The following is a 21,644-nucleotide window of genomic DNA, read 5'->3' on the forward strand; positions in this document are numbered from 1 at the left end:
GGGCTTGTTAATAAAACGGGGAAAAATAAATTAGCCTAACGGGCATTTAAATCTAATGTGTTTTTGATGTGTGGACATGAGTAATTGCATAAAAGAGAGAAGCTTTTGCTGGCTACAGGATGTGACACAACATTACATCACCGACCTATGTTTGTTTGTTATCACCTTAAAGTGACATCACTCAGAATGTAAATATATTTATAATCCAAATCTCCCCATTCAATTATTTTGTTTTGGCTCCAGCTGACCACTACTGCCCTGCTCTGTCAAGGAGATGAGAAGGGGGAGGACACAGGGGCTGAACTGTGTGTGTGTGTGTGTGTGTGTGTGTGTGTGTGTGTGTGTGTGTGTGTGTGTGTGTGAGAGAGAGAGAGAGAGAGAGAGAGAGAAAGAGAGAGAGAGCAAGGAGAAAGAGGGGGTTGGCTTTAGTGTGATGTGAATGGAATAGAATCAGCAGCACAGAGCAAGAGGGAGGAAGACAACACAAATCAACCTGCCTCTTGACTTAGCAAACAGAAAAGAGGCACACAAACTGGGAAGTGTGTTATTGTTTGCTGTTTATTTCGGGACAAAGGAAGAGCGCAGCAGACAGGAGGAACTAGCTGAGGAGGAGGAGGAGGAGGAGGAGGAGGTGAGCGAGCCAGAGCGTGGAGATAGATAGCAGAAAAATGCTGCCGGGTAGAGAAGGGGAGGGAGTCGGCAGAGAGGAAGAGGATGAAACAAGGCCGGGTCGAGCGGAGCTGAAATGGAGGTAAGAGGCTCTTTTGTCTGTCTGCTTCACATTCCAGGTTTGGCCACACTATAGTGGCAGTGCATAGTGTGTGTGTAAGTGTGTGTGTGTGTGTGTGTGTGCGTGCGTGCGTGCGTGTGTGTGTGTGTGTGTGTGTGTGTGTGTGTGGGCATGCACGCAATCCAAGCACACAATGTATGAGACAGCCTGATGTCAGATCATCTTTTGTCTCTCCAGTTGTTATCAACATCAACTGTGAGTTGACCAAGTGAGCCCATGAGCTAACACCCCCCGCCCCCACACCCTCCCTCAAAGCTCCTTGTGTGTCATTTCAACATTGAGGGATTCAATCCAGTTTGCAACCTTTGTCGCATTTCATCACTGGCCCTCTTTTTCTTCCTCCCTCCCTTCTCCTACCTTCCCCCATCTCTCCTGTTTCTCCATTGTGAGGCCCAATTGTCTTTAAAAAAAAAGCGCTATGACACAGTCAAGGAGTCGGTGCAAAAGCCTCATAGAGGCGGGAGCCAGACGTGCTGAGCTGAACATGCTTGGAAAAAAAAAATCTCTTTAAAAACAGGAATAACAATAAAAGCCCACAATCTCTGATTTGCTAGGGATTTATGTGCACCAAAGGTGACGTGCAGGATTGGGGTGTTGTTTTCAAGGTGGCAGCAGGAATGAGGGATGCTAGAATCAGGTGCCACCACCCCCCTCCCACCCTCTCCTCCTCCTCATTTCTGTAATTTAAGATGGGGCTATGTGTATGTGTGTGTTAGAGAGAGGCCACAGGGTTTCAGATGATGCTTTAGGGAGAAAAGATGCAGGGATGCAGGACCTAGCATGCAGTGATAGAGACACAACAACAACAGCAGCAGCAGTCACTTACATAAGCCAGGCCACTCAAAGGACGGGCCATTTAATTTGCATTGAGCCGCACTCTCCCTCCTGTGCTATTCATCGTGGTAACTTGACATTAATGTTTTTAGCCGCAAAATGCTCACTTAAGGTGACAAAAATCTGTATGATGAACGTATAGTGTTTTTGCACACAATGTTCCATTGACGAGTATTATTACCATATGGCTTTTAAATGTCGCTATGGTACTGTATAGTCTGATGCATGCCGTGTGATGCTAGGATTCAAGGAACTTTATTGTCATACCAGCACACATGAGATGGCACAACATTTATTCCAGTGAGTATCACAACAGCAATAGTATGTATATCATAATTTGAATACAACACAATATAAATTGAGTAGGGTATAAATAGCAGACGCTATTCGAATAGATAATAAATAGAATATAATAATACAAAGTTTCAATTAGTTTGAGTCACTGGTTTCTGTGCAATTTCATGTTTACTGACAACTGGCAACCTCTTGTGTATTTTTATTGTGGGTAGTCATTGTTGTCTTCACATTTTGAATCAGCTTACAGATGGTGTCAAATAATACAAAAAATAAATTTCTGATACAACAACAATGTAAGCCAGCCGGCACGTCCAAAATGTTTCTTGCGTTTCAATAATACACAAGATAAAAGCACAGTCGATTGTCGTAATGGGGACGTTGGACACTGACAGTTTGACTACCAGTAAAACTTGTTAACAATGTCATGAATTTAAGAATATTCTATATTTATTTTTGATACTGATGCTTTTTATGTAGTAATTTACCTAAAAGATGTGGGAGTGATGCATGCACTTATAAAATGTCATCATTTGTATGGATACGTTTATCTGTACTCAATCATATTGATACCACACAATCGATACTTCCATCACTAATTTTGAGCCTGTGTGACATCCTGAATACAGTTGTGAATACACAAAATGTGAACATTGTGCACTTAACATATTCAACTTTGTTGAATATGTTTAAGTGCACTGTTTATGAAAGTTAACACATGTAATATTATAGAAACATGTTTTTATTGAAAGTTAATACTGTACTTTTTAAAATAAATGCAGTTTCCAAAGGGAGTTTAATAATTGCAAAGCAACAGTGTGCCCTGTGATCTGCATATAAATAATGGGTTGGACCGATTGATCAGTTATTTAAAATCCAATGATTTCAACATTTTAACATGATTTAAAAGAAATAGGTTTATAACCACACTGTAGGATTATACAGTATATCATTCATATTTCAGCAATAATTTACAAGACAATAGGCAATAATGCCTATGTGTTGGATAGCTTTCAGTTGATAGTAATATATACTGCTGCACTAGCTGTACACTGACTATTCTAAAATGTGTCCAGGTTTCATACTTGTACTCACTTTTGTGAGATGCTGTATGTATGTCAATCAATCTGTATCCAGTTTGAGCTAGTAAATATGCAATGTTAGAAGCCGTTATGACATCTGTATCTGATGCATTTGGCAGCAATTAAAATTTTAATTTGCAGAGGCAGGATCCTAATGCATTTTGCTTTCTTAAATGACAACAAACCACCTTTTCCTTGGTGGTGGGGTGGTCCACACTATGAGAGTTTTTGTGAGCCCATCACCTCCCATCATGCTTTTTCTTTGCATTCATGTACTTTGTATGCGAGTAATACAGCGACAAGATTGCTATAGGCAGCGTGCTTTCACACTAAATGTCTACTTCTCAGGAAGTTACATGACTGCTGAATGCTGGCCAAGCACTTATTTTGAGTGTTTAAATTCCCTAAAGGCACCTGTCAAGATATTAGAAGTTTGTTTTGCCAGCAATTGTAACTGTCTCATGTTTGCTCTTTGTAAATATTGGTGTGCTTTGCGCTGAGCATTGACGATGCCTTGGAGCACTGTGGTGCACTAAAAGTGAGTCACACTCAGGGGAAATAAACTTGAGCTCTAATGCTTCGTCTCGTTATCATCGTGAGTCGTGACTACTAAAATAGTATAAATAGACTGCTGCCATTAATTAGAAATGTTCAATAGAATCACAATACAAAAGATGATGTGAACAACTCTGAAAGTATCTCTTCATTGAGAGGACCTCTCTGTGCGTGTATAGTTAGCTTGTTATTGCAATGTTATGAGATTACAAGGCATCTATTCAAAATATTAAAAACATCCATCCATCCATCCATATTCTACCGCTTATTCCCTTTTGGGGTCGCGGGGGGCGCTGGCGCCTATTTCAGATACAATCGGGCGGAAGGCAGGGTACACCCTGGACAAGTCCCCACCTCATCGCAGAAATATTAAAAACAGTTCTTTATAATTGAGTGCAGAGCTGCACCACTGCAAACTACAATCACATGGATAGATATATTCTTTTGCAAGGCATAGGTACCAAGACTCTGGCAAATGGCAAAAAAAAGGTTAATAATGGACACACAGCCTATGCCTGCTTTTGATTCTTTAAACCTTATATAATATGCCTGTCACAGTTATAAAATATAGTTTAGATAGATCTGTTGTACTTAAAAAGCATGCAGTCACTCATCACATCTTGTCAAAGCATCTTCCTGCTGGACAATGTTGAGTGACTTGTAAAGACAGCACCCTTTGCTGGATTCATTGCTATGGAGAGCACCATCAAACCAGTTTTTATTTAAGTTAGCATACATTAAACTAAAAATTATTTAAAACTTGAAGCAAAGAACAGAAGTCTATGTGAGTCACAGATGCCAAACCATTAATAAGCATACTGTATTGGTTTTAATTAGTACTGTCAAACACTTTAAAAAAAATCAGATTAATAACAGGTTTGATGTGAATTAATTTTATTTCATCACAATGAAATGTCATTCAGTTTAATTTATATCAATGGTGTTTTTTTTTTGCATGAACAAAGAGAGTCAAGAAAAAAGGAATAATATGCATTTAAAATGTTTATTGGTCACCTTTAATATTATATTCATGTGAACAGAAACCAAAAATGTTTCCACATTAATGTGAACCTGTTACTCCCTTTCTGTTTTTCATGCGCTATCTTAAGCTGGTAGAGTTTCCACAGTGTCTGAATAATACTGCATGCTCAGTGGGTAGAGTGGCCATCTTGTAACCTGGGGGTTACCAATTCGAGCCTGGCTTGGAGAGCTCATGTCAAGGTGTCCCTGAGCTAGACACCAAAGTCCTAATTGCTACTGATGGGCCGTGGTAAGCGCCTTGAACGGCAGCTTTCGCCGTCAGTGTATGAATGTATGGGTGAATGTGATGAATAATTCCAGGTATAGTAAAAGTACAGTATAAATAAAGACCATTTACTTTGTCGGTCAACTGTCATGTCATTTTTCTTTGATTCAAATTTCCCAACATGCTTTTTAGGCTCTGCCATATTGACTTGTTTGCTTCTGTAGCCTGTCACTACCGGATCAGCTGCTCATTTCGCGCATGTGCAACGGTAGGACTATTTGGACAAACTGCCCAAAATGTATTGCTAGAGCCGTTTCAGGGATAGTGAGTCTTTCTGCGTGGCAGATAGGTTAATTGGAATAATAATGATGATGGATGAATCCAAATTAAAGCGTACATTTTCACAGCCCTGGTTTAAATTATATTAATGCAGCTCATGGGCATACCTAATGTAGTAGTATTGTGTATTTTTTCTCTCTAACTCAACACTTCATCATTTTGAAAATGCCCACACTGAGCTATTGTATTTGCACGCAACACTATAGCAGAACCCATTAAAAATAATGTATATTTATGTTAAATACCTCTTAACCTCGTTTTAGAGACGCCCAATAATGTTAGGCGTACATACATTGAACCATTAAGCCAGGCCGTAGAAGTGCTACACATTGTTCACATTGCCATTACAGAAAAGAAGAAGTGCTCTCAAGGCCATTCAAAGCTATTGAAAGAAACTAACTGCGAGGTTAAAGGGCATAAAACAACCTGCCCAGAGACGAATGTAAAAATAGGTTTTTGTAGGAATAATAGATTGTCAAGCTAATGCAGTGGTCCTCTATTAGGTAGCCAGTTGCCCCACACACATACAAAGAGGATAGAGCAGTGGTTCTTAACCTTGTTGGAAGTAACAAACCCCACCAGTTTCATACGCGCATTCACCGAACCCTACTTTAGTGAAAAATAAAATGTTTTTTTTTTTTCATATTCAAGACAAAGTTATGTTTTTTTTACTGGTGCATAAAATGAACCGTGCAAGAACATCACCTTGTTGAAAGAACAAAACCAACACAGTGCATGAACTCACAACAAATTACACACCTGCAAATCAGTGTGACTTCTGCTGTTGCCGTATCCATAATACGCCGATAGGGAGAAGTTTTTATTAACACAATGAGTCGGGTGTGTTTTGACCTCTGCGGCGGAGGCTGCGCCGAACCCCTGAGGCCGACTCACCGAACCCCTAGGGTTTGATCAAACCCAGGTTAAGAACCACTGGGATAGAGCCTTTCACTGCTGCATTGTCTGTCTGAACTACAGAAACAAATGGCGGGCCATCTTAAAATTTACACTGAAATACACTTAAAGTTAGTCTTTATGTTCATGTTAAGCTTGCCATGGAAACTTTAATAAACAGCATAGTTGCATCTTAAACTACTTGCCACTAAGCAGGTAACTATACAAGCTAATGGTACATGTTAGCCAGAAGGAGTAGATCACTGATATCCGACATCAGTGATCATTTGCCAGTTTTCGAAATCAAAGACAGAAACTACAAGAATAGGAACATTGATGACAAAAAGACATTTCAAAAATAATGCACAGAACAGAGTATAACAGTTTTCAAACATGAACTGAAAAATCAAAGTTGGAACATTGTATACAGTGAAAATTATGTAGATGATGTGGTATTTTTTTGTAATACGTTTGAGATGCTTTATGACAAACACTTTCCATTGAACAACTTAGTAAGAAGCAAAGGAAAAATAATCAACCAATAGATGACAAAAGTACAGAAAACTGCTTGCAACAAGAAGAATACATTATAAAGAACATTTTCTGCACAAATATCTACAGAGGCAGAAAAAAAGTACAAACCATATAAGAACAAGCTAACTGGCATACTACAAACACGGAAGAAAAAATATTACAGTCAATTATTTGACCGGAACAAAAACAATATGAAAGCAACATGGGGCATCCTAAATAGCATTATAAAAATGGTCCTAAGAAGGATTATCCTAAATACTTCTCAGATAGAAATGTATAAAATGACAATATGAACAAAGTAGTTGAAGGCGTCCATTTATACTTTGTGAACATTGGACAAAATCTGGAGGAAAAGATTCCAGATCCCGAGTCAGTTGAGGACTTGAATGACACTATAGACAGAAATCCCAACTCTTACTTCCTCAAAGGTGTGATAAAAGAGGAAATAATCAATATTGTGAAAACATTTAAATTCAAGATCTCAACTGATTGTAACGAAATTGATATGGAAACAATAAAAAGGTTATGGAAGAGATTTCAGAACCTTAAAGGCCTACTGAAACCCACTACTACCGACCACGCAGTCTGATAGTTTATATATCAATAATGAAATATTAACATTGCAACACATGCCAATACGGCCGGTTTAGTTGACTAAATTGCAATTTTAAATTTCCCGTGGAGTTTCTTGTTGAAAACGTCGCGGAATGATGACGCGTGCACGTGACGTCACGGACTGTCAGGAAATATTAGCTCAGCACCAGTTACGCCTAAAAGTTGTCTCTTTTCATCGCATAATTACACAGTAATTTAGACATCTGTGTTGCTGAATCTTTTGCAATTTGTTCAATTAATAACAGAGACTATAAAGAACAATGCTGTTGGTGGAAAGCGGTGTATTGCAGCTGTCTTTAGCACTGAGACACAGCCGGTGTTTCTTTGTTTTTAACACAGAGCGGTCAAGCGAACATGTTTCTCTACGTCAACCAGCATGTTTTTGGATGGGAAAATTGTGATATATATATCCTACCGGAGACATCATTGGATTATTCATCCTCCTGCAGTAGCTGTTTAAAAGGCAGCTGTGACCTTGGCTCCTCGGCTTCTCTCTGAGACAGTGCGTGTTCACTGCAGCCATCTGACCTCGAGGTATGTCTTTACAATCTCATTAAAACACTATTAAAACAATAAGCAGATAAGGGATCTTCCAGAAATATCCTACTAAATGTGTCTAATTACATCTGAAACGCTCACACTCTTGCCGCCCGGAGCCGTCGCTTTTTATTTTATTTATTTTTTTTTTTTTTCTAGTCCTTCGCTATCGATATCATCATCCACAAATCTTTCATCCTCGCTCAAATTAATGGGGCAATTGTCGTTTTCTCGGTCCGAATAGCTCTTGCTGCTGGAGGCTCCCATTAAAAACAATGTGAGGACGTGAGGAGCCCTCACCCTTGTGATGTCATCGTCTGTGACTTCCGGTAAAGGCGAGGCTTTTTTATCAGCACCAAAAGTTGCAAACTTTATCGTCGATGTTCTCTACTAAATCCTTTCAGCAAAAATATGGCAATATCGCGAAATTATGAAGTACGACACATAGAATGGACCTGCTATCCCCGTTTGAATAAGTAAATCTCATTTCAGTAGGCCTTTAAACATATATCAGCAACCTATCATTTTGAACAGGCAAATTTCCAGATATAATGAAAATAGCAAAAGTCGTACGAATTTATAGGACTGGTAACAAACATCAGTTTACAAACTACAGACCAGTTTCTGTACTTCCACAATTAAAAAAAAAAATATTGAACAACTGATTGGACAAATTCATACATTAAATTGAAGGACTCACAGACAACCAATATGGATACAGAACCAACATCAATGGCAATAATCAAAATAACAGAAGAGATTACCAATGCAATAGATAGGGAAAAATGTGCTGCTGCAGTGTTTATAGATTTAACAAAAGCATTTGACACAATCAATCATAATATCTTAATAATCAGATTAGACACGTATGGAATCAGAAGTTGGGTCTTGAACTGGGTAAGGAGCTACTTAACCAACAGAAAGCAATACGTGAAGATAGGTGAACACACTTTTACTGAGCTGAAATTATTTTGTTGCGTACTTCAGGGATCAATACTAGGACCAAAATTGTTTAATCTTTATGTAAACAAAATTTGTAAAGTTAAAAAGTTAGTATTATTTGCAGATGGTACAACTGTGTTTTGTTCAGGAGAGAACACACAAGAGCTAATACAAATAATAACAGAAGAAAATAATAAATTAAAAGGATGGTTTGACGAAATCAGACAAAATCTTTGAATCTCAGTAAAACTAAAATGATGTTATTTGGTAACAGTGGAAGGGAAAGTAGAACACAAATACAAATGGACGAAGTAGACATTGAAAGGGTAAAATAAAACAAATTTTTGGGTGTAATATTAGATGATAAAATGAACTGGAAACCTCATGTAAAAATTGTACAACATAAAGTAGCAAGAAACACGTCAATAATGAATAAAGCAAAATATGCTCTGGACCAAAAATCACTTCGTATTCTCTACTGCGGGCAGCATGGTGGAACAGAGGTCAGTGCGTGTGCTTCACAGTACTTTCTGTGTAGAGTTTGCATGTTCTCCACATGACTGTGTGGGTTCACTCCGGCTTCCTCCCACTTCCAAAGACATGCACCTGGGGATAGGTCGATTAGCAACACTGAATTGGCCCAAGTGTGATTGTGATTGTGAATGTTGTCTGTCTATCTGTATTGGCCCTGCGATGAGGTGGACTTGTCCAGGGTGTACTCCGCCTCCCGCCCGAGTGTAGCTGGGATAGGCTCCAGCACCCCCGCGATCCCGAAAGGGACTAGTGGTAGAAAATGGATGGATGGATTCTCTACTGCTCTCTAGTTTTAGCATATCTGAGTTATAGTGTAGAAATATGGGGAAACAAATACAAATGTTTGCTTCATTCACTAACAGTGTTACAAAAAAGATCAATTAGAATAATACATAATGTTGGATATAGAGAACATGCAAACCCTTTATTTATTGAGTCAAAAATATTGAAATTCAGCGACTTGGTGCGTTTGCAAACAGCTAAAATTATGTACAAAGCAAACTATAACCTGCGACCCAAGAATGTACAACAATTTTATCAAAGAAGAGAAATATAACCTCAGAGGAAAATATAATTTAAAACGTGTACCACACTTAAAACCTTTAGCATATCTGTATGTGGAATTCAATTATGGAATGGGTCCACTAAAGAAATCAAACAAAGCACCATTATTATTCAGTTTAAGAGACTATTCAAATTACAAGTGTTCACAAAGTCCAAAAAAGAACAATTATGATGAACATCTTCAACCTTGTTTTTTTTTAGATAATGATTATTTATGTATTTAATATTTGTTTACTTACTATGGTATATTATTTATTCATTATTTTTTTTTTTATTCACTGTTCTGTTACAAACAGAGAACAAGGAAATGGGATAAAATTGCTTTCAAAAAGGGTAGAATTAATTAAGCTCCGCTTCTTCCTACTCATTTTCGAACGTGCTGCTATAAAATCACTGGAAATATGTGATACATTACATTGTATCATATGCATGTTCGAAATAAACTGAAACTGAACTGGACTGAATGCTTTTGGAGGTATTCTGTGCACCTTGCACGATGGTGGTAATGCACATTCTCGAAGCTTGTGTAGGCGGATCTCCGCTCGTGTGACACATACGTCACATTTTGTATTTGATTACGGGATAAAAGCAAGGCACAAGATATACAAACACAACCAGATGTGACGTTTTATCTTCTCAGTGCTTTTAATTTATCCGAGTGTCTGTTTGTACCTGAGGAAACGCTGGATAGTTTTGTCCTTGTTAATGCTGAGATGCTTGACATGGTTTTTTCTACAATGAGAATCACCACATGGCTTTTAGATTCAATTCCAAATAAATGTTTTTTAGAATACTTTATGGTTCTTTGAGAGAGGATATTTTAAACATTGCTTGCTTCAGACAGGGGTCTCTCTTGCTGCTGTTAAAGAAGATCAATTTGGATGCTGACAATTTTAATAATTACAGACCTGTATCAAACTTACCACTTTAAGGTTACATTTTAGAAAAAAAATGTTTTGAAACAACCATTTAATTTTTATAAATAAATGCAATATTTTACAGAAGTTTCCATCTTGATTTAGGGTGAACCACAGTACAGACATGGCGCTTTTAAAGATTGTGCAGGATCTCAGGTTGAGTGATGATTCTCAAAAAATGTCAGTCTTTGTTCTACTGGATCTTAGTTCAGCCTTAGATATTATAGATCACTTCATTCTTTTAAATGGACTGGAACACCTGCTGGGCCTCTTTGGTACTATTCACTAATGGTTCACTTTCTATCTCACAGAAAGTTCTTGGTAAGTATGGATTAATTCTGCTCAAAGACCCACAAACTCACATGTGGTGTGCCTCAAAGATCAATTTAGATCCTTTTCTTTTAAACATTTACATGACTCCACTCGGTTATGTCATCAGGAGACATGAAATTTATTTCCACAGTTATGCTGATCACACACATTTGTACATTTTCATGCTTTCTGATGACACAAAACCAATTGATACTTTTTTAGTTGCTTTTTAGATCTTAAATACCGGAGGGCAGATAACATTTTTCAGCTTAACCAAGACAAGACTGAAGTTTTAGTCATGTTACATTTTTGGGTTCTTCGTACGATGTACAAAAGATTTAATCGTATTGGGCCTTTTTATTTTTCAGATTTGCTTTTACCCTACGAACCTCCGCGGACCATGAGATCCTCCGGCACTCATCTGTTAATTATTCCAAAAGTCAAGACACAAAGTCACGGAATGGCATCTTTCCAATATTATGCCTCCTGTGTATGAAACAGCTTGCTGGAGGACCTCAGGGCTGCAGAAAATGTTCATGTTTTTAAGAGCAGGCTTAAGACCCACATTTTTTAATCTGTCTTTACCTAATATTTATACATTTTATTCGCTAAATGTGATGATAAAGTTGCACCATTGCCACCACAGACCTCTTCTGCGTCGTCTTGTTCTCTGACAAAACAGGTGCATATGAATGCTGTAGAGAAGCGGAGTTGCGATGAATACCGCCACAGTTCCATTATGAATGATTACAAGTGAGGGCAAACTGGAATCTCCAAATCCGCATTTGTGTCGGGGCAAATTTCATTTGTGGCTATATATAAATGAATACAATGAAAACACTGTTGTGTGTGTGGGGACAGTCATTTGTCTATTCAGAGTACTCTCGCAGGAAGGAGGATCCCATACGCCCACAGGTATGGGAAAGGAGCATGTTGTCATGATCCAATTATGATTTGAAATTGATTAATAGTGCAACCCTAAGTAAGTAAACTCAAGGTAGGCAACACGGTGAAAGAGGGATTAGTGCATTTGCCTCACAATACGAAGGTTCTGGGTTCGATCCTGCACTCGGGATCTTTCTTTGTGGAGTTTGCATCTTCTCTCTGTGACTGCGTGGGTTCCTTCGGGGTACCCTGGCTTCCTCCCACCTCCATAAACATACACCTGGGGATAGGTTGATTGCCAACACTAAATTGGCCCTAGTGTGTGAATGTTATTGTGAATGTTGTCTATCTGTGTTGGTCCCGCGATGAGGTGGCGACTTGTCCAGGTTGTACCCCGCCTACTGCCCGAATGCAGCTGAGATAGGCTCCAGCGACCCCAAAAGGGACAAGCAGTAGAAAATGGATGGATGGAAGTAAGCTCAAGGTTTCCCCATAATGTGACTGATTGTGGCACACCGCCACAGCAAAATCAGATGCCACACCTAATATAAAATATTCTCACGTGAAAACAAATTAAAGCAATATCAACAACTCTGAGAGGGACAAGCGGTGGTAAATGGATGGTTGAGTAATGTATTGTAACCTCCAGAAGAAGTCACACAAAGTCAGATGCCATTTTTGACTTTTATTCCCAATCTTGTACTAACAACCGGCTAAATTCCAACACATCTTACCTCTGTACACACAGTTTTGTCTCCATGCTACCCAAGACACACAACAACACTTCATTCTCCGCTAACCCCTTTAAGGCACAGACTGTGTTTACAATCATGGGAACGGTGAACATCAAATCAAAACCACACAAACACAATACATTACCACCAGCACGTCGTTACAGTATGAATGGATATTATAGCCTCTTGTTTGGGCACTATCTACTAATGATACACCCAGGAGCGCTGTAATGCACGTACTTACCTGGGTTGAAGCCCGGAGGCCCCCGATTGGGATTTTGACGGCGGAATGCAATGATTGGTGTTCATAGCTGTCAATCACAAACAGCTCCGCTTTGTCTAGCGTTTGTGAACGCTTTCTCAGCTGCGTTGTTTTTTCCTACTGCTCTGAGCGGGACCAGAACCCACGAGTCTGACAGATTGCTTGCACTTTACTTGAAAATTACTTTATAAAGGGTGATATTTTTACATGTTGCGGTTCTGCTGAGTTGGGTTTGGAGAGGCCAGGGGGGGCTAAACCCCTCAACCCTGGTGTGACCCTGGATGCACCGAAAATTTGGCCGCCGAAAAAAGGCTCTCGACCACCAGAACAGCGTTGCCGAAACAGGATGTTGTGACGACTTAAGCAATACGCACGCGATTGTCTGCAGTGGAAGCAGCATGTTTGTGGTCTGGAAGTCCTTTAATATATCCCAGATATACCCGCGGACAGCGATCTACAAAATGTGCAAATATTAAGAGTACTGCGGCTGCTTTTAAGGAGACAAAGTCCAACAGGAGCAGCAGCGCGGAGCAAGTGTGATGTCATGCTCGCAGCAGCTTGCCTTTTGTCGTGGACATTGAGGGACATAAGTAGAGTCTCCAAACACGAGTACAGTCAATGATAACGCCAGAAAAATATGGTAGATTTGTTGCTAGTCATTTTTAATAAAAAAAAAAAGTAACTTAAATGTTCTAGAGACTGGAAACAAAATATATAAAAAATAAAGAGAAAAAAATATATATAAAATATATATATGTTCATACTAATTAATAACAGTGATTTTTATACATGTATGTATACTTTTTTTTTTTTTAGCCTTTTTTAAAGAAAATCATATCACAAAAAATTATGCAAATTATAGAATGACATCATGGTGACCACGCCCCTAACTCAGACCCCACCACCACAGGGTGGGGTGGGCAATCTAGGTGAATATTTGCATTACATGATTTGCTGTGATGATGTAATTAGCATGATAAAGTTCCTTTTTTTTTCGATTTCAACTTTTCTAGTAGCAGTAAGCTGTTCATATTTTATATTGTTATGTAATTTTGATTGTTGCACAAAATCAAGATACATGTGTTTGTTTGAGAATAAATGCATTTGTACTGTTAACATATGTTTGTGTGCAAAACCAAACCACAAATGCTGCCTATGAAAGTCAACAAAAGAGTTGTGGAGGCAGAGAAGTCACTTCCTTCCAAAAATGACTGCAACTTTATGAAATAAAAGAAATGAAAACACTCGTAAGTTCAATACCACAGCAGAGAGACATTTCCTCACACTTTCAAGCATTTCTATGTGGAAAAGTGGTTAAAATGTTGCATCTGCAGCCATTTTATTGTGTGTTGACATATAAACAAGAAGGAAGCAATGGTGGGCAGCGTGTATTCCTCGGAAGGTGAAGATGGAAGCAGGACAGTGTTCAAGACATAGTAGTGTGCTGGTGTTCTTCCTCTTCCTTGTGCAGTGCTGCTGGTGCAAAATGATTGTGGTAAATGAGAAGCGTTCAAGATCAGCATAATGGATGCAGTCATCAAGTTGAGGGTCAGTTACTTTTGCATCCACACACACGCACTTACGCACACACACACACACAGGGACAGCTGCTCTTCCTGTCACCATGAAGACTGTGTGCCACATGCATGAGCACTGTTTGATAGTGTCAGCACACATGGACCTTCATCACACACGTACACACAAACACACACAGCCCTCCACAAGGTGTATTTTGAGACACACAGGAAGTGGTAGTGCTCTGCCAGCACACAATGTTGATGTCATGGCAAATGCATATCAAAGACAATAGAGGTGCTTTCTTTCACTAGCAGCACGAAGGCCAAAGTGGAAACAATAGCTTTTACTTAGCAACACTTTTAGCTTGTGCTCCTTTATTTTCACAGGAATTCAAGTATTAATATCAACAATACAACAGAAAGGGCTCATTTCCTCCTTAGTTTGACTGCAGTTTCTCTCACCATGCTGCTGTTAGAACATTGGAATGATTTATACACGCCAATGTTGTAAGCAGAGCTCTTATTACTCATTCTATAATACATTAGTTTGGGCTTTATGTCAGTGCTGTAAAACACCCACACAGAACTGAAACTGCAGCAGACCACACTGAACTCGCATTTGAAGAGGATCTTTTTGTGTTGTGGCTTTAAGACAGGAGACAAAGTACAGTACAGCACAGAGCAAAGTTTCCAAGCTTTTTCAGCTCACGGCCCGAATTAGAAATGTGGTTCCTCTTCAAGACGCAAACTTACAGAAATATATTCTAATTTTGCCTGCTGACTCTTCAGCGTTGTGGTGAAGAAGGAGCTGAGCCGGAAGGCAAAGCTCTCAATTTACCAGTCAATCTACGTTCCCATCCTCACCTACGGTCATGAGCTTTGGGTCATGACCGAAAGGATAAGATCACGGGTACAAGCGGCCGAAATTAGTTTCCTCCGCCGGGTGGCGGGTCTCTCCCTTAGAGATAAGGTGAGAAGCTCTGCCATCCGGGAGGAACTCAAAGTAAAGCCGCTGCTCCTCCACATTGAGAGGAGCCAGATGAGGTGGTTCGGGCATCTGGTCAGGATGCCACCCGAACGCCTCCCTAGGGAGATGTTTAGGGCACATCCAACCGGTAGGAGGCCACGGGGAAGACCCAGGACACGTTGGGAAGACTATGTCTCCTGGCTGGCCTGGGAACGCCTCGGGATTCCCCAGGAAGAGCTAGAAGAAGTGGCCGGGGAGAGGGAAGTCTGGGCTTCCCTGCTTAAGCTGCTGCCCCTGTGACCCGACCTCGGATAAGCGAAAGAAGATGGATGGATGGATGGATGGATGGATGGATGGATGGATGGATGGATGGATGGATGGCTGGACGGGTGGACTCTTCAGAAAGACTACAGAAAACAAAAATGACATAGTTTATTTGGATGGCTCTCTTTCAATTTGTGATATATGAATGTGACTAAAATGTGCATTCACTGACCACACCATTAGCTACTGTATACCATCATGTTAAGAGATGTTCTAATACAGCCACATAGGGTAACCAACATGTTCAAAACCAGTATGATGCAGTGCTGTTCTACAGGTGTAAAGATCTTGGGTTGATTGTATTTGTGTTATTAATACCTAATCACCATAATGTAATAAGAGAGCTGTTTGACCCATTGGATTTTTTTTGTTATTGAAAATCATTATACCCTAAAAAAAAATTGTGTTATTGAAAATCATTATACCCTAAAAGTTAAAAGGTCCTATTATTCAAAACGTAAGCTTGCATCATCAAGTCAGCATTTATTTAATGATGTACATTTTGTCTGACAATGCAAATTGAATACTTTTTGCATGTGTGAGTATAAATATTATTGACATTGTCTTAATGAAAAAGTAATATTACACATGCACTGTAATTGCTTTATAGATGTCCTGTCATGCTCAAGTCATAATGTGCGATGGAAATTAATCTAAAGGAAAAAAGGGACTACAGTGGGTTGGTTTTGTAAGTATTTTTTTTCCAAAAGGTCCGACAAAGGCTGCTTCGTATGTAAACCAAAGCAATTTTGCTTATAAGACATAATGAAAATGAATTGATCTGTTCCAGACACCCAAACATATAAACACAAAACACATTTTATATAAACTAATGACAGTTTTACATTTGGAAAACAAAGCAAAGTACAATAATACAATACAATTAAAGAACATTTAACGTAGCTTTTACATTAAATGAAGACTCTTCTTGGCAAAGATGGCGATGAGCGGCGAGGGAAGAGAATAGGGAAGGGGAGGGAGAGACAAGCAGATACCCCCGTCATATTTTGTATAGAGTTCTTTCTTGAATTCAATACTATTTATGCCTTTGTTATCAAAGTACTGGTAACCGATTTAAAAAAAAAATAAAAATTAAAAGCACAGAGACTTGTAAGGGTAATTGTTGCAATAACTCAACCAGTAATGATGTCACACATGGGTGACGGAGAATCAGTGAGGTAACAAATCCGTGTGCTGTTGGGCAAATAGCCTGTGCTTTTATCTCTGTAATCAGCACACTTGCCCCTCTTGCCGTCGACCTGGATTCGCACCTCGCTCGTAGCAGTAGGAAAAACTCAATGCAGCCGAGAGAGAGACAAAGCACAACTGCTTCACTTGGTCTCTTTTTTACTTTTCTTTGCGCTTTGCCGCTCCACTTTTATGTTTTTATGAACTGCCACTCATGTTAAAATTGCTGTTACATTGCTCACCTAGCTTGCATTGTGTTGACAAGTGACTGATGACGTTGGTGGACGGTTGATGAAGATTTTACCCAAAATGCACTTGGAGACAAAATTGTCACAAAGTGAAATGTGAGAGTGAAAATAAAGCCGGTCATAAAACATAATATTTAATTCACCTTTTTACTCCTACCAACACGTCTTCCTATGAGGAAGCAGTGCCTGGGGAATCTGTGGTGGACTCTCCTATTTCTGGGGCTGAGGTCGCTGAGGTAGTTAAAAAGCTCCTCGGTGGCAAGGCCCCAGGGGTGGACGAGATCCGCCCGGAGTTCCTTAAGGCTCTGGATGCTGTGGGGCTGTCTTGGTTGACAAGACTTTGCAGCATCGCGTGGACATCGGGGGCGGTACCTCTGGATTGGCAGACCGGGGTGGTGGTTCCTCTCTTTAAGAAGGGGGACCGGAGGGTGTGTTCCAACTATCGTGGGATCACACTCCTCAGCCTTCCCGGTAAGGTTGATTCAGGTGTACTGGAGAGGAGGCTACGTCGGATAGTCGAACCTCGGATTCAGGAGGAACAGTGTGGTTTTCGTCCTGGTCGTGGAACTGTGGACCAGCTCTATACTCTCGGCAGGGTTCTTGAGGGTGCATGGGAGTTTGCCCAACCAGTCTACATGTGCTTTGTGGACTTGGAGAAGCCATTCGACCGTGTCCCTCGGGAAGTCCTGTGGGGAGTGCTCAGAGAGTATGGGGTATCGGACTGTCTTATTGTGGCGGTCCGTTCCCTGTACGATCAGTGCCAGAGCTTGGTCCGCATTGCCGGCAGTAAGTCGAACACATTTCCAGTGAGGGTTGGACTCCGCCAAGGCTGTCCTTTGTCACCCATTCTGTTCATAACTTTTATGGACAGAATTTCTAGGCGCAGTCAAGGCGTTGAGGGGTTCCGGTTTGGTAACCGCAGGATTAGGTCTCTGCTTTTTGCAGATGATGTGGTCCTGATGGCTTCATCTGACCGGGATCTTCAGCTCTCGCTGGATCGGTTCGCAGCCGAGTGTGAAGCGACCGGAATGAGAATCAGCACCTCCAAGTCCGAGTCCATGGTTCTCGCCCGGAAAAGGGTGGAGTGCCATCTCCGGGTTGGGGAGGAGACCCTGCCCCAAGTGGAGGAGTTCAAGTACCTAGTAGTCTTGTTCACGAGTGAGGGAAGAGTGGATCGTGAGATCGACAGGCGGATCGGTGCGGCCTCTTCAGTTGTGGTGAAGAAGGAGCTGAGCCGGAAGGCAAAGCTCTCAATTTACCGGTCGATCTACGTTCCCATCCTCACCTATGGTCATGAGCTTTGGGTCATGACCGAAAGGATAAGATCACGGGTACAAGCGGCCGAAATGAGTTTCCTCCGCCGGGTGGCGGGGCTCTCCCTTAGAGATAGGGTGAGAAGCTCTGCCATCCGGGAGGAACTCAAAGTAAAGCCGCTGCTCCTTCACATCGAGAGGAGCCAGATGAGGTGGTTCGGGCATCTGGTCAGGATGCCACCCGAACACCTCCCTAGGGAGGTGTTTAGGGCACGTCCAACCGGTAGGAGGCCACGGGGAAGACCCAGGACACGTTGGGAAGACTATGTCTCCCGGCTGGCCTGGGAACGCCTCGGGATCCCCCGGGAAGAGCTAGACGAAGTGGCTGGGGAGAGGGAAGTCTGGGTTTCCCTGCTTAGGCTGTTGCCCCCGCGACCCGACCTCGGATAAGCGGAAGATGATGGATGGATGGATGGATAAATGACTGAAGTCAGTCTTGTAAAGTTTTCAGCTACCCTGACTCATCCTGACTGGAGCATCCTATAAGGCCACATACAGTATGTCCTGCACTTTCTCTGATGTGGATTACAATAAAACCGTTGGCATGATCTGAGCTCCCCCAGTCCCCAAGCTGTGGGAGAGGTCCACCCGCCCTAGCCCAGTACTCGCCCCAGGCACCCAGTCTCCCCTGTAGATCCGCCCCAGGGAGGATGACTTCCGGGTGGGGAGGTGAGAGCATACTAACACGGCCACGTTTTGTAGGGAAGACACACTATGAAACCCACGCAGTGTATTAATAACATATCAAGACTGACTCACCAGTGGGTGGAATACATTGTTTAGGAACGTCATTCTGTGGAATGATATGCGGGCAAACAAACCCATTTGTAAGACCCAATGTTTTGGCCGCACGATGTGTCCAAAAACTTGAATCCTCCGAAAAGTGGAGCGTACAAAAACTGAGGCGTTGCTCTTTCTTCTTTTAACAGTACGACCCTGGAATGTGGACAATTCCATTGGTACCATAGTGACTTAAAAATTGTATCCTGTATCTGCACCTTTATCTAGATTCGCACCAGAATGTGTCGATGCTTTGGAATATAGTTTTCTTATTATAAATGTGTACTGCTCTGAAAACAGTTATTGCAGAAAACAAAACAAGTGACCCTTTGCACCATGTTTCATGTATTTTGACAATATTTTTAACAGTGGGTTTAAGGAATTACAAGATTGGGGTAGTCGAACTACACTTTCACCATCGTTACAAATACTATTTTCAAATATTCCACTCAGCTAAGGCTGGCGTAGTCCGTGTGTCTTCAGGGGACTGTTATTCAGACTGACACATGCAAATTGTTTAGACAGAAAAGGAGAGATACTATCCTAGGCACGGCAGAAAAAGGCAGAGTAGTGCAATGCAATCGACTTAACAGCTTTTTGGAATTGAGCCAGTTCACCTTCCGCAGTGTGGCTCCAGAAGGATGGGGCTTGTTAGGGTAGGGAGGCTTCAGATACAGTCACATTATTACACTACTATTACTTTACCTAAAAGCATCGCTAGCAGGCTGGGCCAGTGTCAAAAGGTTTAGCAGCAATGCAGTAGGGCAATCAGATCTCTGATGTACCAGCGTGGTGTATGATCAATAATGACAGCTGGTTTTAGATTTCCTTAAATCAATCTTTTTTTAAATGCTAGAAGTGGTGAGGCGGCTCGACACAACTAAAAACACGTTCAACGCTGAAACTGGACTTTAAAGCAGCTTTGAAGCGGTTACAAGTGTGACAAAGTTTGATTCCACCGACTAGCACAATGGTAGACACATTGTGCAGCACAAAAAAGCTTTACATTGCTAACTTTTTAAACGTGACTTTTGTTTTTGATCATGTCTAATTGCTGCTAATCCCTTAAACTGATTTTCACAGCTTCACCTGAAGGGAAAACAGATCACCCGATTATATCGCCACACAGTCATCCCGGTGGCGTTATAGCGCTGAGTCGACTGTGGTTAGTAGCTTCTTCATGTGAAAACTGCTGCAAAAAGGTGTGGAGGCTGAATGATGATGACACTCATCCTTTCGAGTCTCTTGGTTCAAATGTCAGTCATCGTTTCCCGTTTCACAGGACGCATGCTTGCGGTGTGCGAAATACTCCATGTCAAGCGACCATGACTTCCTCAAAATAGCACTGGCGTGTCTGTCTTCTTTCAGTCTGTGTTTGATGACTTTATTGCCAGGCACTTTTTAACCTCAAAGCAATAGCTGACAGAAACATTAAAACTTTTTTTGGAGGAACCACGCATACATTCGTGCTTTACTTTGAATTATTATTTAATTAAATTGTGTTTTCAACTCCTTTATCAAAGGGCTGAGACTTACAATTTTATTTGGCCAAATGGTGGCTTGTTTTGCAATCTTACCCTATAAAAAAGCACAGTCACCAACACGTGTGATTTATTTCTTTGGGCACATGATTCCGTGGAATGATATGCGGGCAAATGGACTGACTACACACAAAGTTTGATATAATGCGGTTGTTGGGGTCCATTAAAAACAGATCACGTTATTCCCGAGATCGCGTTATAAAAAAGTCCGTATTTTTTGCCCTTTTTCTTTTCGAAGAAGTTTTGTGGTGTAGCTCGGCTGCCTAAACTTTCTTGATGTGACGTTAATGGGCAGAAGGTTTGGACATCACTCGGTCGATCTTTTATTTTTGTTGTTGTTTTTCTTTAATTCCTTTTTTTTTTTCAACTTTCATTAAGATTTACTTTGTAAGTGTTACGACCTGGTCGCATGTCTGCAAAAGTTGTGTCTCCCAGCAAGCAGCTTGTAGGTAAGCATACTTGGTTAATTGCAGCATGAAGTAACTGGAACTCAAAGGGTCGCCAACGGCAAACAACAAAAAAGTCCAAGTGCAGCAATGAAGATGCGTAACTGTCATGAAGAGTAAACCAACACAGGACATGACCAGCAGAAAGGTTGCAAGTATGCGATAATTTAGGGAAAAAACAACGTGAATGACTCTGGTGGAAACAAATGGGTGAAAATTTGGGGTCCATGGCAAGATCTCCCTGTAAAGAACATGGCATTATATTAGGCTGCGTTATGTTGAACTTTGAGTGTAGTTTGTTATGCGCAATGCTTTGTCGTACCATAACCAAGACGGTATTTTGGTTACGGTGGTTAGCTACATAAGAAAGTTAAGTATTTACTCTACACCACAAAAACATCCTGCTTTTTCATTTTGACAAACTAATAACAAAGGTTGCTAAAACTGCAA

At 40.8% G+C, this 21,644-nt stretch overlaps 1 protein-coding gene across 3 annotated transcripts in view; it reads left to right on the plus strand.

The window, feature by feature from the left end:
- Positions 1 to 419: 419 nt before the first annotated feature.
- Positions 420 to 21,644, plus strand: part of sipa1 (signal-induced proliferation-associated 1) — a 58,593-nt gene continuing 37,368 nt past the window's right edge. For 2 of the 3 annotated variants that reach the window (XR_009806521.1, XM_061898287.1), the window contains exon 1: positions 420 to 751. The gene's annotated coding sequence lies outside the window, so the exon portion shown is untranslated. Of the gene's footprint in view, positions 752 to 7,693; positions 7,718 to 21,644 lie in introns of those variants that run through there. The other variant, XM_061898289.1, reaches the window with a different exon arrangement.

Source organism: Nerophis ophidion, linkage group LG04 (genome assembly GCF_033978795.1).
Source record: "Nerophis ophidion isolate RoL-2023_Sa linkage group LG04, RoL_Noph_v1.0, whole genome shotgun sequence".
Taxonomy (NCBI): Eukaryota; Metazoa; Chordata; class Actinopteri; order Syngnathiformes; family Syngnathidae; genus Nerophis; species Nerophis ophidion.